Raw genomic sequence first — 16,978 nt, 5'->3', positions numbered from 1 at the left:
GATCAAATAGAGTCTCTATGAGTCTGAAATGAACCTTTTGTAGTTAATGAAAACAGCATGAAATGAAAGCTATCACCAACCATTAAATATTAATAGCACAAGTCACCAACAAGAAAACATACTGTAGTAATAGCATCACACTTCAGAACTACTTTTATATTTTAAATTTCACACAGTAATGATGGGATATGAGACTATGGCAATAAAATCAACAAGAAATAGTAAAGAATACATGTAAGATTTAAAATACATGGGTAGATTGTTATTTTACATGTCTTAGATACCTGTCTTAGATACCTGTCATGAGCCCTGTAGTTCCCCCAAAGAACCCAGTGAAGGGCTCTTAATCATAAGACTGGAAGAGGAAAGCCTTACACTGCTTTTGCATAGCCTCTCTGAGGAACAATTTTTTAAATAATTGAACAATGAGTTGCTGATCTCTGACTTTTTCCTTCTCTCAATTTATTAAGCCATGTTAATTTTAAAAAGTAGAATTTTTAAAAGCTCTTATTTTAAAATATCAAATAACATAAAATATGATATTAATAATATACTATTAATATAATCTCATTGATTACTATTTTACTAAAAGAACAAATCTTCTCCAAACTGACATGTAAAAAATATGTGTATCAGGCTGCTAAGTATTCAAAAGTACATTAGGCACGATGTATGTAGAGAAGATTTACTGGTTTTTTCCTCAAGGACTGATTAAAGGATTTCTATATGTTTATGGACCATACTCTTTATTTGTTCATTCATTTACAAATATGTATTAAGTAGATACTGTGTATAAAGCATTGGGTTACACACTGTTGAAAACGAAAGAGCTCTCACTATTAAGAAGTTTATGGCAAAATTGGTCTTTTACATATACTCAGGGTTTTATACAGATATAAACACTTCCTCTCACATAAATTTCCAGGCATCTCTCATGAAGTTGCTCCAAGAGAACGTTGATGGAAAGCTGTGACAGAAAACTGGAGGACATGAATTGCGAGATGAAGAGGGTAAGACAGAGAATGGCAAAAGGTAAGGCAAGACACATATTCTAGCAAAGAGAATATGAATAATCAATCATGTGGTAGACATTTTAGTTATAACTAATGAAATATTCACTGTCAAAATTGTCTTCTTTGAAAATAAGGAATAAAATTGTGTTGTCTTTTAAAAAAAACTTGGTGAGTGCTAGGGATTTAGCTCAGTGGTTCAAGTGCTTGCCTGGTAAGTGCAAGGTTTTGAATTCAATCCCCAGTACAAAAAAAATAAAATAAAATAAATTTTTTTGATGTAGGTGGAAGAGACTCTGTTATTCTTAGTCATTAGAAGCCAATTGCCTGTCAAGGACAAATTAAGCAATGTCATATTTGACATCATTAGTGTTATATTCTAATCTAAAAATTTATTTGTATCAAAACATTAAAAACTATATTCAAAGTCATTGCTTTAATATACACATAGCCAATTATTTATTAAGTAGAACATTCTGGAGATTGTATTATGAAAATATTCTATTTGAAAAACAAAATTTCATAGTCTTTCACGTTGGATGATTTAAAATACAACTTGAATAAACAGGTATGACATAACATTTATAACTGCACAAAAAACAAATAGTTGTTACTTCTTTTTAGTTTCAAAATATTTGAAACTTTAAATACATTAAATTTCAAAAAATATGACTGTTTGAAATACACAAATAATAATGGGAGTTTTATATATTTATGAGCGACTGACGAAAATTCTCTGTATGAAGAAAAATAGTAAGCGCTGTAATGGCCATTCTGTCAAAATTGTCTTCTTTGAAAACAAGGAATAAAATTGTGTTGTCTTTTAAAAAAACTTGGTAAGTGCTAGGGATTTAGCTCAGTGATTCAAGTGCTTGCCTGGTAAGCACAAGGTTTTGAATTCAATCCCCAGTACAAAAAAATAGTTTTTGCGACAGTTAAATTTATGTTTTAATTCTGCTGTTTCATCAAGTGTTTCATTAAGTGTCCATGTGATGCTATGAAGACACTTTCTTTAGACGTGACTAACATTTAAATCAATATGCTCTAAGTAGTGCAATTATCCTCTGTAGGGAGTTGGCTTCAACTGATCAGTTGAAAGCCTGACGAGAAGAACAGGATTCCTGGAGGAAGAAGGAATTCTGCCCAACAACTGTCTTCGGACTCAGAATACAAAATCAACTTTCCTTTGAGTCTCCAGCCTGCTAACATGCCCACCAGATTGTGAACTGGTTAATCCCCACAACTGTGCAAAATCAGTATCTGTTTGTCTTGTCCTTCATACATACTCATATATAAGTACAGTGTATAAACACATCTTGTTTGTCGTTTCTCTGGAGAATCGTACTATAGTCTTGTACATATAAGCCATTTTTTTATTCAAAGATATTGAGCTCCTAGTGTATGACTATCCCTGAAAGCTATCTTGAATGTAAAATGTGAAAAATGTCCCATGGAATTTAAAATAGAATGGTTAGTTGATGACTCATAAACTAGTCACTGCTGATAAAGAAAAAGAAAATCTATGACTCAGTACCTTATATATCTTAACTTTTGGCAGAATAATCTTTTTTTCCATATATACTAACTCAAACGCTCAGGTTCACTTTTACCTACTCTTGCAAACTTAAAATTTCTTGCAAATTTTCTAGCAAGACTTTTTAAAAGAGCAGAAATGTGTGTTTTTAAACATAGTACACATACTTAGGTTCCTTTCTCCAGTCTTGTGAAACCCTTTTTCTGCTGCTAAAGAGAGCCGTTCCTTAGTCTAAGAAGACTTTTCCTCCTCTTTGGGTTGCTCTTCTTGTCAGTCAACTTCTAGAGAGTGACTCACATGGAATAAAAAAGGATCTCACCACTTACCTTGATTCTACCAATTTTGTGGATTCTTTTCAGGCTGCTGAGAACGATTAGATTCTGATATTATCTTTAATTTTCCACTACATTTCTGTGCTACTCACTCCCTTTCTCATAATCCTCTTTCAATAAGTTATTCTCATGAAAATGTGCATTTTATTTTGGGGGGATTTTTTTTCTGGTACTGGGAATCGAACTCAGCACCTTGTACTAGCCAGGCACCAGCCAAACCCTAAAATGTGCATTTTAAATTGTACGTATAATGATCACAATCCAAAACATTTCCCTGTGTGGAGACTCTGTCCTTCTCTTGGCCTTGTGAGTGGTCCCTTCACCAAGAACTGTACAACATCTTGTATTTCATTAGAGATGGTTACCTTGTTGCTCCCACTGCAAGTATGAGGGGAAAAAAAAAACTATTTCTTAAGGAAGGTATTCCATTATGAAATTCACACAAAGAACTACCTAGCCCTCCATGGCAGCATTTTTGAATGATATATTATTTCCAACTCACCTCAAAGCAGCTTCTTCCCTAAAATGATCCCATGTGATTACAGTCATCATCAGCATTCTTCTACAGTAATCTGGAAGTTAATCTTGGTTCCTGGTCCAGTTAATATTATCTCTATGAATCGGAAACCACTAGAAAGTATACTATACAATAAGAGGTGCTATTTCCAAGGCTAAAAGTGCCGTTAGCAGGTGAGAACCAGTTGGAAGAAGCAGGTTACTGAGCCGGTACCTTTGTATCTGCAGATTTTGCCTTGCTGTGTTCTGCTTCCATGATACAATACACTCAGTGGCTATGTTCCCCTAAACCCTCTTGCCATGATGTCTTCGCTGTGGAGCCAGACAACCATGGGCTAAACCTCTAAAACTTCGAACCAAGTTAAACTCCTTTAAATTGTGAATGTCATGCATTTTATGATGGGGAAGTGTCTAATATAATACGCACCCCAGTCATTCCTTCATGTGCCATCTTTCCAGTTACTTCCATTATTTGGTCACCACAAACTTTACTCCCTTTAATGTTACATGTATTAACCATTTTGAGTATCACATAGAAGGAAATAGCATATGGTATTTATTTATCCTGAGGTCTACATTAAAATTTAAAATTATGACTATACTAAATACATGAATGAGACTCATTGCCACATTCAAGTTAGTAGAATATAGATCAAAAGATTAGTGATATGTTGAAGTGTTAATAATTTAACTAAATAAATATTATTCTATTTCACTTTAATCAAATCCAAAATGTTTAAAGTTAGGTCTAATTTGGAAGATTATATTTAACACTACACTCTTCTCATGATAATAAAAGTAATAGTGTCTATTGTAAATGTGTTATAAATTTAGAAAATGCATATAGAAAAGTACAATATTTATATAATACTTTGTGAATTAAAACATCCATAAAGTTTTAAAACATGAAAATATCAACATAAAATGATAAATTGAGAAGCCAGCTGGGAAATTTGTTTGTAAAACACTTTTGGCATTTTTAGTGTCACGATAATAATGTTTTCATTTGTATTGAGTACCTGATGTGGGTTAAGGAAGGAGATTGTGTTGAGAGTTATAAGGTCATGGAGTTTATTACATAAATCAATCAACCAATCAACAAGTATTGAGTTCTAAAAAGAAAGAAAGAAAACATATAAAATATGACCTTTTAGTAAATTTCTGAATTATTCTATTTATAATTTGATAAAATGACTTTTTTTATGGACATGAAGTTTATTGCCACATGTAGTCATATATCTTAACCTGATCTGTTCGGATAGGTTTGAAAAATGTCCTAAAATCACATCAAAATATTAATTAAATCTGATCAGTAATACTGTGTATGAGTAAGAATATGCCAGAGAATATATCTGCCCAGCAAAGAGAAACAGTATTGCATAGTAAGAATGGAGGGAACAGGGAGAGTTGTGAGATGAGTTGAGGCACAAAACTGTAACACTCTGCACAAGTAGGCTGTGCTTCTTAAGTGACTTTATTTTATTAATATTGATCGAAAATGCCATCAGGTTCACATTGGATCATTTTTTAATAATATAAATTGTTCCAAAAAAAGATTTTATGATCACTAAAGATTGAAAGTTAATCAATAAGGAATGGGGAAACTCAGGTTTTTAAACAGAAGTAAGATGGAGAAGTCAGTGAACCATCAAGAAAGAGAGAATTATTGCTAAAGCCCCAAATATAGAACACACACAATAAATTTAACTGTTACATTAGAAGAGTTGAATGTTATTGGAATCATAGATTATATTTAGTCCTTTTTCAGTCTTTGTTGGTAGTATAACCCTAGAAATGAAGCTAGAAAAGCATGTTTTACATGAATCAAAGAATTGCTACAGTAAACATATTCATTTAAAATATTTGTGTTAAGACAATCATATTTTATTTTTCATGCTATTGAGAATACATTAATTATAACTGATTATTGATTTTTATAAAATTTCAACGTGACTTATATAATTAGTTTTTTTAAAAATCAGCTGATTTAGCTAATTCTCTACTTTTAGGATTGAATTGAATTTTTCTTTTATTTGTGAAGGATGAGGGAAATAGACGAAAGTTTTGATGATTTTAGTTGCTAATTGTCTAAAAATACAAAACAGAATTAAATTCTGAAGCCGTGACAGTCAAACAAAAACTACATTTTAACTTTCACAATTGATTTTTCTTTAAGTCCTGGAAAGAGCAAATCTAAATCTCAGTAGGTTTCTAGTGGAACAAATAGCTACTAAAAATACTTTTTAATTGACACAGAAAACATACATGCAAAGCTCAGATGAATTCTAAGTTAAAACTTCTAAAACTAAACAAAAAATTTCTGTATGTAAAATATCCCTTCCACAAATATTGCATTCCTTTAATATTAAGAAATCTGGGGGTAAATGGAAATTTTAGGTTATATTTCCTAACTTTAAATACAAGTGTTCTGAATTATGATTTTTCTATTTTTTCAATGGGACAAAAGCATACACATATGAGCATTTTGGTTTTTACTTTCTGTAGAAATTTCAAAAATTTCATGGGATACACACCATTCATTATAAAATAGGCCTTGCCTTATATGATTGTATCCAAATGTAGGCTAATTTAAATGTTCTTGACATATCTACATTAGCTTTAGCTAAGCTACATATATTCATTAAATTTGACATATTAAATATATTTTTTTCCTTAGAGATACTTATTACATATTAAATATATTTTTTTCCTTAGAGATAACTTTCTACTCATGAAGGAATTGCCTATAGCTAACATTTCAAAAAGTAAAGATCATTTTCTACTCATACTTAGGTGTTTTTGCTATAAATTACACTTCAAGCTGACCTAGTAAGACTCAACCATTTTCACATGATCTAAAGACAGCATTACAAGTGAGATAATGTCACTGAAATAACATATATAACAAATTTCCAAATAAATTACTTTCAGTACTTCTTAACATTAATACTCCAGAATGATTAAGAATGATAAAGGCAATGATATTTTTGCTAAAGCAAAGAGCTGATAAATTTACTTCTTGGAGTTCCTATGAACTTATTTATGAATTTCTTCCCAATATGATAGACAAACTGTCATATGTCTGTCTAGAATCCATGGTTTCCATCCCAGGAGAATTCCATTCTCTTGAGTTTGGACTATTTGGTCTCATTGACATGATCAGTACACTGTGGAATAAGTTTTGAAGCTTTTGGAGTGTTCTGCTTGTCTGTTTCTTTCACAACAAATTGCCATAAACAACTCCAAAAAACAATGAAAATTTATTGTTGGATGCTTTTCATGGATCGGGTGTGCAGATGCAGTATAGCTGGGTCATCTGTTTTAAATCTCATGATCAAAGTACTGTGAAGATAACTTTGGTTCTCATCTGATACGTGATTAAATGACGGACAGGTACGCATGCCTTGCAGGTTGTGACTGAGGCCCTTTTTCTTCATAGTAGTCGGCTAAGAAAAGCTCTCAGTTCCTAAACATTGCTACTTACCCAGTAGGAAGCTTAACAACATAGTTTTCTATTTTCAAATTCCCAGTCTAGCATGGAAATACTCTCTTAAGTTTTTTATTAGCCTATATTTGCAATATATAATATATAGATTTATTATGGGATATTAGTACATATAGTCTTTCTTGGTCCTTTTTATTTCTCCTTCCCCTCTCCTACTTCTCATCTTTTCACATCTGCAGATTCCCTTCCTACCTCCGTAAGTCTTTCTATCTCCACTTTACTAACCTCTTTCTTCTATTTTGCTCTTTATTTATAGTTTTGGTTCTTTGCATATGGAAGATTATTCAATGTATAATTTTCTGTGTCTGAGTTGTTTCACTTAATATATTGTTTTAAGGTGCGTCTATTTTTCTACAAATGACTCACATTTTCCTTCTTTATACCTGAGTACATATGCCACATTTTCTATTGCCATTCTGATGATGGACCTACAAGCCACCTCCATAATTTAGCTATTATAAATTATGTTACTGCCAACATACCATTTTTCTCTAAAAATAGTATCTAGCTGATATTCAATTACCCTTGAATATTAGAGATCAAAAATGCCGACCCCAATCAGCCTGTCCTTGCTTCACTTACTTTACAGAATAGCCAAGAGCAAGACAGTATAGTGCAAGGCAGGCAGAGCAAGAAAGGGTTGCTCAGCACTAGTGTTTCTGATCTCTAGTTTTCAAGGATTACTATTTTCCAGCTATGTCTTATTTTCAGGCAATGAGGGTAGGTGTGCATATATCAATGTAATACAATTTCTCTGTTGAGGAATCTACACTGATTTTCATAGTGGTTGTCTAGTTTACATTCCCACCAACAATTACAGGGTTTCCCTTTTCCCCACAACCTTCCCAGCATTTGTTATCTTTTAAATTCTTGATAGCAACCATTCTTTCTGCCGTAAGATACAATCGTATTGTTGTTTGGGTTTGCTCTTGTGGTCAAAGGTGCTGAACAATTTTTTTTTTCATGTATCTATTGCTCATTTGTACTTCTCTTGAGAACTGTCTACTAACTTCAATCACCCATTTATATTGGACAATTTATTTTGAGGGGTCTAATACTTTTGATTTTTATATATTCTAGAAATTGTCCTCTGTCTTGGGAGTAGCTAGCAATATTTTTTCCTATTATTCAGCTTGTCTTTTCATTCTGTAGTTTGTTTCCTTTGCTGTCCAGAAGCCTTTTAATTTTATATAATCTCATTGTTGATTATTGGGCTTATGTTTTATGCAAATTGCATTATGTTCAGAAAGTCCTTTCTTATGAATGACTTCAAGAGTTCTACCACTATTATCTTTCAACAGTGTGTTTCTGTTTTTATGAATAGGTCTTTGATCCAGTTTGTTTTGATGTTATTTTATTTGATTATAAGTTGAAGGTTACTAGGTTTCATTTCAACATTCTCAGCATTCTGCTTTATCACAGAAAGAAAAATATCTTGGAGTGGATTATCATATAAGAACTGATCTCACCATGGAAAGTCCAAAGGACACTTCTTTCATCATGACTGTAGAAAAACTGTTTATAAGCACAGGCCCAGGGTCAATGAGCCATTCTGTAGTGCGTGTGCTTTGTAGGCAGGAGCTAAGACTAAAAATTATTACTCTCAAGCTGATGTCTTACTTTTCCATCACTGCGCATAATGCCCAAAACTCAAAATATAAAGGAATACAGATTTTATTTTGGCTCCCAGTTTTAGGTAATCAGTTTATAGTTTGCTGGATCAAAGGCAGAAATGATATAGCAGAAGGGCCTGGTAAGGAAAATTATATCATCAAAATACCATGGAACGAAAGAAGAGAAGAGTAAGAGACAAAAACACAGTTTTCCTAGGCATGTTCCCAGTGGCCCAGCTCCAACAAGACCATACCTTGAAAACAGTATATTCATCTATTGAACTTTCATCAGTGGAAAATTCATGTGATGCATATATTACCCTCTAATCACCACTTAAAGACATAAGATATTAGAGAAACACTTTTTATCTTAATACTGAAGTTTCTAAACATAATAGTGATAATGAGATAGGGAGGCAGATAATAGGTGATAGCATATAATAGCCAAAGGTAAGGTAGGTTGCCATAACAGACTGTTGAACCAAAACAGTAATCTAAATTATCTAAACAGCTTTTGTTTGTTCATCATGGTATTCCCCAAAATTAAACCTGTTAAAGTGCTACTGTGTGTAAATTAACAAAAACTTCAGGTATAATAAACATATATCTACTTCAATGCACCAAAATTGGGAGTCAAAGGCTTTCAAATGCATTCTCAATTTGAGCTGGGCCGTAGACCCTGAATTCCTTCAAAAAAGTGAAAGCTGCTGAGTAAATGTTTATACTGTTAATAGTTTGTCCGGGAAAAGATTTGGTTTCATTTATCAGTGAGATTGTAATGGAAAAGGGAAATATGTAGACTTTTCAAGAACTATTAAACATTAGCTCAGAACTGATCTCAGATTTTGAGGTTCAATAGATCATGGTAGTATAACCAGTCAAATTAGGATATAGATAAGTTAAAGACAGAGTGAACTGTTGCTTCTCATTCATTCCACAGTGGTTTCATGCCTTCCTCAAAACCTGCTTTGTAGTTAGTGCCTGTTACAGTTGAACTGGGTTGTCAATTTGATTGGTTTCAGAACCACATAGAAGATTAGTAAAGCATACTTTTCCATGTGACCTCGGGTCCTATGTGTGATCCCTGGCCCCTTTCTTTATCCCCCTGATCTGTTTCCCAGTTAGCATGAACTGAAAAACTTTGCTACTCCAAGCTCTTCTTCCTTGGAGACCTCCAATTATGGACTGAGTTGACCTCCAATTATGGACTGAGTTGCCAGAAACCATGAGCCAAGTTAAACATCTACTTTTTGTATTTTGTTTCAGCAGTGGAAAAAGTGACTGTTAGAGGTTGTTAGTCTTGGAATGCAAAATTAAATAATTTATGCTTAGAAAATAAGAGCAATTTCCACTTTGATTCCCTGCCTGTAAAATGAAGAGCATTATGATACAGAAAGAATAAATACTGTGTCTACCTATGAGATTATGCTTATATTTTGAAGGAATTGCAGAGATCACTGCCATTAATAAGGGCAGAAAAATGCAGAGGTGTATTTAAAATTGTGTATTTGGCTTAGGATGAGGACAAACAGACATAGAAATTGAAAATAGAGCATTGTAAAGGTTATTATGTAATGAGTATAATTGTAGCTACTATACAAAATGTGGTTTGGTTGCATGATGGAATCAATACATCTGTTGGCACATAGCAAAGAGTTAATGAAGAGGTGAATGGTTTTTAGCTTCCCTTGTTAGTAGTGAAGACCCTCAGAACCAATTGGGTTCTTGCAATATATATTCACTTCCTGCCTCAGGGACATTCTTAGAGAGATCTGTATTGACTTGCCTTTCCACAATTCAGCTCTGTAGCCCATTCCATTGATGGCAATAAATTGATTGTATTTGAAGAACAAAAAGTAACAACTATTCTAGACTCTTGCATGCCACAACTTCTAGGGCCTGACACCTTTTTGAAATTTCCAAGGGCCCTTTGGTCAGGGATATATTGACATAGCTTTTCCAACGTGAAGGATAAGGTGCTACCTCTTGTTTGCCCTATTAGCACACTTAACTATGGTAGATGTTGTCTCCAAAGTCCAAAAGATCTCAATAAACATTAGGTCCCTAATTTAATAGTTTTACTCACTCAATGAGTTATTAAAAATTCTGTCACTTTAATGTGGAGTTTAGGATTGGAGAAAGCTCTGTAATGTGTTCTAGACTACCATTTAAATTACTCTAACTGTTGGGCCATGCACCATAGAAAATGTGGTGGCATTTATGACAGGAGAAGATAATACTTGGATCATTTGATAAGTTACAGATCAGACTTAAGATATGAGAGCAATGACATGCCATCTGAGAAATAATTTCTGATTTTTACTGAGCCTCAGTGGATGTTACATTCTTAACTATGGGAAACCATGGTACATGATAGTATTTGAATAAAGGAATAAATGGTAAATATGGATGGACATACAGTGCAGTACTGCATAAACAAATGGAGGTAGCATGCAGTAGTCCTGACTTATGGCACGAGTAAGTGAGGAGTGTCCTCTGACCTTTGTTATTGATACATTATTTTCTCTCTAATGATCCACGTTTAACTCCAGCTTTGTTTACAGATAGTTTTTCATGATAAATGGAATTACTCCAGTATTAGAAAAGAAATGCAGCTGAAAATATGGAGATAGAGAGTTCCAGGGAAGAGCTATGGATGTATCTCTGTGAATGGATACAGATATGAAGATATTTGTGCAGCAGAAGAAACTTGGTAATTAAGGGGACAGAGAGGGTCATATATTCTGTGACTCTCATCATGATGTTAAAAGGCTCATGGGTAAAGTGGTCGTGACAGCAAAGACAAAGGAAATGCATTTAACATCATAACATTGCACTCAACAAGACAGTTACAACCACCAGTAAATGCCCATTCTGTCAACAGCTAACCCTGCATTCCAAAAGTGATACCAGTCCACTGAGAGCTCACCAGTTACTAAGTGGCAGATTGATTACATTAGACCACTTTCTATTATGATAGCTGTGTTTTATTTTAAGGAATATTTACTTTGAATATGTCATTTCCTCCCTTGTACTTAACTGTCACCTTTGCATTTTATAATGTCTTACCTACTTCTAGGGTATGTCATAGAATTTGGTTCCTGTACAAGGAACTCATTTCATAGCAAATGCAATGTGTCAGTGGGTGAAAGAGCATGGAATTTTGTAATCATATGGGAACTTCCATAGTCTGAACACGGCTTGGTACAATGATAAAATGGTCCAATGAAAACCAGACACAGCCTCATATAGGAACCAGGCTCACCCATCTGAGATAATATCTTTCAGCACATATGGTCATTATTTCATTAGACATGTTTGTATTACTAGGATCCATGTGTCTGTGTGTCAAAAGGAGAAAAGAATCCAATTTGTCTCACTCTTATTCATATTTATACATTAGCAAAACTTGAGATTTTTATACTCACAATTTTATGGTCTTCTGGACTAGGGCATCTTAATCCTAAAAATAAAATTTAAAAAAAAAAAACAGACCCAAAGTTTTTTCATTGAACTAGAATTTGCACTGCTATATGGTCTTTTTAGTGCCTCCTTCCATTGAAGCAAAGGGTTACCCTACTAACTGGGTTGGATAATAGTTACTATCAAAATATATTGTTTGTACTATGTGTGTTTTGCTACACAATGTGGGATAAGAGTGTATATATCCAAATCTCAAGAGATACATTAAGTCTATTCTTATTGGGCCCACACTTTAGCATTGATGGTAAGTTGGAATCCATGCAACAGAGTTCAGGCTATGTTGTTAATGGCCCGGATCCTCCAGAAATTCAGATTTGTCTGAATTTATCATGAATTGATTGAAGTGCTTAGTGCATCCAAAGAGAATATGGAGTAGGGTTTTGAAAAAGAAAGTTATAAACACAATCTATGACCATACAAGTTGCAAAAACAAAGATAGCTATAATTAAGAGGATTTTTTCTGTATTTTGTTATCATTGTGCTTGCATGTATCCTAGCTGATTTTTTATCTTTCTTCCACTCTCTCCTCTCATTAGTAGATAAAATAATGTGTTAATAGTAATTATTGTATATCAGTTATTAAATTACAAGATATCAAGGAGTTATATAATTCAGATAAGAGAATAATATGTATCAGTCAAAGAAAATAAAAGGAACACTTTTAGAAAAGAAATAAAGGAAAATTTAAAAAAAGTTTTAGCATCTCTTGAAGAAAGATTGTTTTCAACGGTAAAACAGGAGTATTGTTTTCTGTGAGGCAGAAATTTGACTCTTGTCAAGATAAAATAAGCGTGTTTTAAAGAGATGTGGATGAATGCCAAGCTGAAACAAATTAGTGATGATTTTGCAAAATGTTGCCTTGAGCAAGCTGAGCAACATGCTCCAGAATATAATCCTGGTATTATTCTTGATAAGAGGATCCACAAGAGGATACTGTGGAGCTTTAGAGGACTGAAGTAAAGTAGCTGTCTTGTGCACTCAAACACATCTATGTGAACTACCTGTTGGCAACAGGTGAGGTTGTAATTGTGTTATCGTTTTCTGGACATCCTTTACCATGGAACAGCTGTGCAAGTTTGTTTCCATAACAAGGGTTTCTAGCTTGTTCAGAACTTAGTAACATGGATAAATCAGAAGACACTACCAGGCTTCAGTCCATCTTCAGCTTTTGCAACTTCTGTGTTTTTCCAGTTTATCCTGCTTCCCACACATACAGCTTCTTCCATCTTCTCTTACCAATTGTCTATGATCAAGCTCCAGCATCAGATGGGATGACAGTGTCTACATATAAACTAAACAGTCATTTGCTACCATTGCACAGGATATGTATGTACCTTTTGGAGGAGTAATGGTACATTATTATTTTGTAGAAAAAATGACACACTATATCAGCAAGGTAATCTTAAAAATTTCCATGTTACTAATCTCATTTTTTCTATCATTGAAGATACAGTACAAAAATACTCACTTTATTATGTACTAACGGCTTTTAACTACTAGAATGTTAACATATCAGATAGGTAAATCTTAGTTAACAACAACAACAAGGAAAAAAAATACAGACCTACTGTCTCCATGACTAATGACTCCTTAAAAGTCCCCCTTGGATTTGATACAATCAACCTTAGTGTTCTTGTCACTTTTCTTTCTTATTGATTTTTTGAATATCATTTTCTTTAATTTAAAAGGTCAGTGAGAAACACTTTGTGTGTAATGTTGAATCAATTAGTGCATGTGTGTGTGTCTTACTATCACACAATGCATATTTATTTAAACAAATACTGAACATTATTTTATTATTTTAACTCACAACAAAATACTCCTGGTTTTTGGTTTATCATTTGCTTCATATTATGACTTCAAATTAGGTTTGTCATCATGGATGGCAATAATGAGACCATGCTTATGTCATTAAAGTGTTGAAGAATAGAGTTGGATAAATCACATGAAGAATAGCTTAAATCCTCAATTGAATGTGTCTGTAAATTAACACAGCAGTCTGCCGTTCCTAAACATTTTCTACACTGAACACAGGCGAAAGAATCCTGACTTTTAGTGTGAACATTGTATCCTGTTTAAAAGTTTAGGGCTTCTATTCATGATTTTTGCTATTGAAAATGAATTTAGAAATCTGTTAGAAATCTAGAAAATCTTATTTTACTTTTGAGCACCTGTCCTGGAAAAACTCACTAGTTCTTTTTGGATAAATGAAATAACTCAGGTGGGCCAGTGCAGGATGAAAATTTTCGTTACCCCTCTGCACTAATCATTAGTGGTCACACTAAGGAAACCTTAGTGTTACAGAATGTTTGGTGGGAATATAACTCCCTTGAAAGACAGTGATTTTCATGACAATAAGGTGCCACAGATGTTTATAAATTTCTCTAAAAGTAAAGTGCAAATTAGTTGAGATGTTGACTATTGATCATTACAGAAAAGGGCAAACATATTCTGTATCCCCAAATTGTCTGATTATTCAGTTAGTCTAGGATTAAGCAAGAAGTCTGCACCATCGTCAAAGACAGAGATGGATGAAGTTACTGGGAAGATTTCTGAACCCTACATAAGAGGCGCAACTGAAGAGCACTTGGCTTCCCCATTCTCCAGTGAGACTTTATTCTCATTTCTCATAATAGGCTGAGACATTTATATCATTGATGAAATTAGTGGAGCTTTGAGCAAGCACAGACTAATCAGTTTGGTAGCGTGCTTCTTACTGTGTGCTATATTTTGCTTCACTCTATTTGCTTTGTGTACTAAGCCAAAGGAAGAAGGTCCCATTTGATTGAATTGAAGTGTGTACTTTTCAGATGTTTTGGTCATGATTTCAGAAAATTTCAACTGAATATATAAGGAAATAGAAGGTTAGCTTCTGGGCAAAGACTAATTTCACAATCTAGATTTTATAATCATTTACCACTGTCTGATTCTCATTATATATATATATATATTCCTGTTGGATCAGATTCTAAGGAGGACAAAGAAATGATTATCAGTGCTAGACAACAATACTTAGTGATAGATCAGTATTTTTTTTTCTTTCATTAATTCACCAAGTTGATATTTGTCAAGCAAATAATAAGTATTCTATTTTGGGTCACATCCTAGAAATAGAGTAGCAAGCAGATTTCATGATGTATGCACTTTAGTAAGCACAGATGTATATTAATGAAATTACAGTATAGCACATATAAAGCTCAAGAAAAATAAATTTTAAAGGAGATTAACAATGACTCAGTATTTTAAGTAAAAGAAGTAGGATTGTAAGGAAGACTTTCTCATAAAATATGACTAGTAGGAGGGTAGTTAACTAGAAAAAAGACTAATGAGAAAGAATTTTAATAAAATTATATCAGTGGTTAGACCCCATAGGCTCACTGATACTGAAATAATTATGTGTTTCTAGAATTACTAGAAACAAGCTGTCTTGTACAGAGATTTTAGGCTACTTATATGACAAGTAATTTTAGAAAGATATTTTACTTTCAGGAGGTCCCAAATCTATGCTTTGTTGTCCTTAAAACTACAGGAAAAAAATATGGAAACTTTTAATAAAAAGGTGTAGATTTACAGTAGAGACAGAGCAGAGAAACAATAGTTAGGAAGAACACAGAATAGGAATGCAGATACAATCATAGATAAGGGAAAACTGAATATAGTTTCATTTATGTTTTGGTTAACTTGAGCCGCATGCATGTAAAGCAAATCAAGTTTCATACAAATTTGAAGCTCATAGAAGAATTCAGGCATTTGTATATAACGTTGTGATTCACTGTATCATGATGGAAATGAATAAGAATGTACATAAAGTTCTCCTGAATATAATATTGAAAAAGTGAAAAAAACTGAGTATTTCCAAAATGGAGTGGTCATGTAGAAAGTGACAAGTATGCAAGGCAATAGAGAGAGAGATTAGGCAAAAAATAAAGTCAGAAGCATGTAGTTAGATGGTGCTTCAATACAAACAAAGCTGTCACTATACAGAAAATACTTTGAGGTTTCAAGGATGAAGACTAAAGCTTATTCCTTGAATGTCCTGGCATGTCTTAGAAAAAAAAATTATTTTTGGAGACAATCTGCAGAGAGTAGAATACTGGTCTAAATGAAGGAAAGGGGAGCTCATGGGAAGTAAGAACTTCATGAAGTGACTACTCTTTCCAATATAAGGTGGGCAGGTTAAAATGAGTCGAATATTTGGGCAATCACTGGAGCTTTGTGTGAAGTGAAATTGTGATAGTTGCTTTTATTATTGTTAAATACTTCTTGTGGCTTAGTTTTTCAAAAGATAGAACATTAAACCTCATGGAATGTTAAAGGGAAAGACTGATTTCACTGAGAGTGATTGTTAACACAAAGAGGACGCTGTGATCGAGGTGTGCAGATAGGGATAAGTTCACATTAGTTATTTTTTCTCAAGCATTTAATCATTGTCTACATTATAAGCACAGTTGAGAAATAGGGCTACCAGCAATTGGGGGACATTTCTACTTATAGGTTTTGCTGGGACTGGCGTAAGGTAATAAATTATTAGAGAGCAAACTTTACAACCTTATCACTTTCAACATTCAGATATATCATGTTTATTATTCAAAAGCTATTTACTAAAGTTAACTCATTTTTTGACTTGTAATCAGATTTATTTAAAATCTAAAACCTTATGTTGTACAGTCCATGCTAAAGTGCTTTTTCGGAAAAGCAAACTAAATGTATAAACAGATACCTAATTGAACTGTTTCACTATTGCTATTGTGCTCAATCTGCTTTGTTGAATTTTAATGCTGGAAGACTATCAAAGCATAGATAGGAAAGTGTCTTGCATTACAAATGTATATACAGAATTCCATGAATGCCAATTATTTTATCCACAACAAATTCTCTCTTTAGTAACATGTTTAACTTGTCGTTATTCATGAGTATTTTCCATAAAAATATGTTAAAGAACTACAAATAGTTAATCCAACCCCAAACTGAAAAACAATTCTTTT

The sequence above is a fragment of the Cavia porcellus genome, unplaced genomic scaffold (genome assembly GCF_034190915.1).
Source record: "Cavia porcellus strain 051 isolate PalLab524CR breed Dunkin Hartley unplaced genomic scaffold, mCavPor4.1 scaffold_24, whole genome shotgun sequence".
Lineage (NCBI taxonomy): Eukaryota > Metazoa > Chordata > Mammalia > Rodentia > Caviidae > Cavia > Cavia porcellus.
This window is presented reverse-complemented; position numbering follows the sequence as displayed.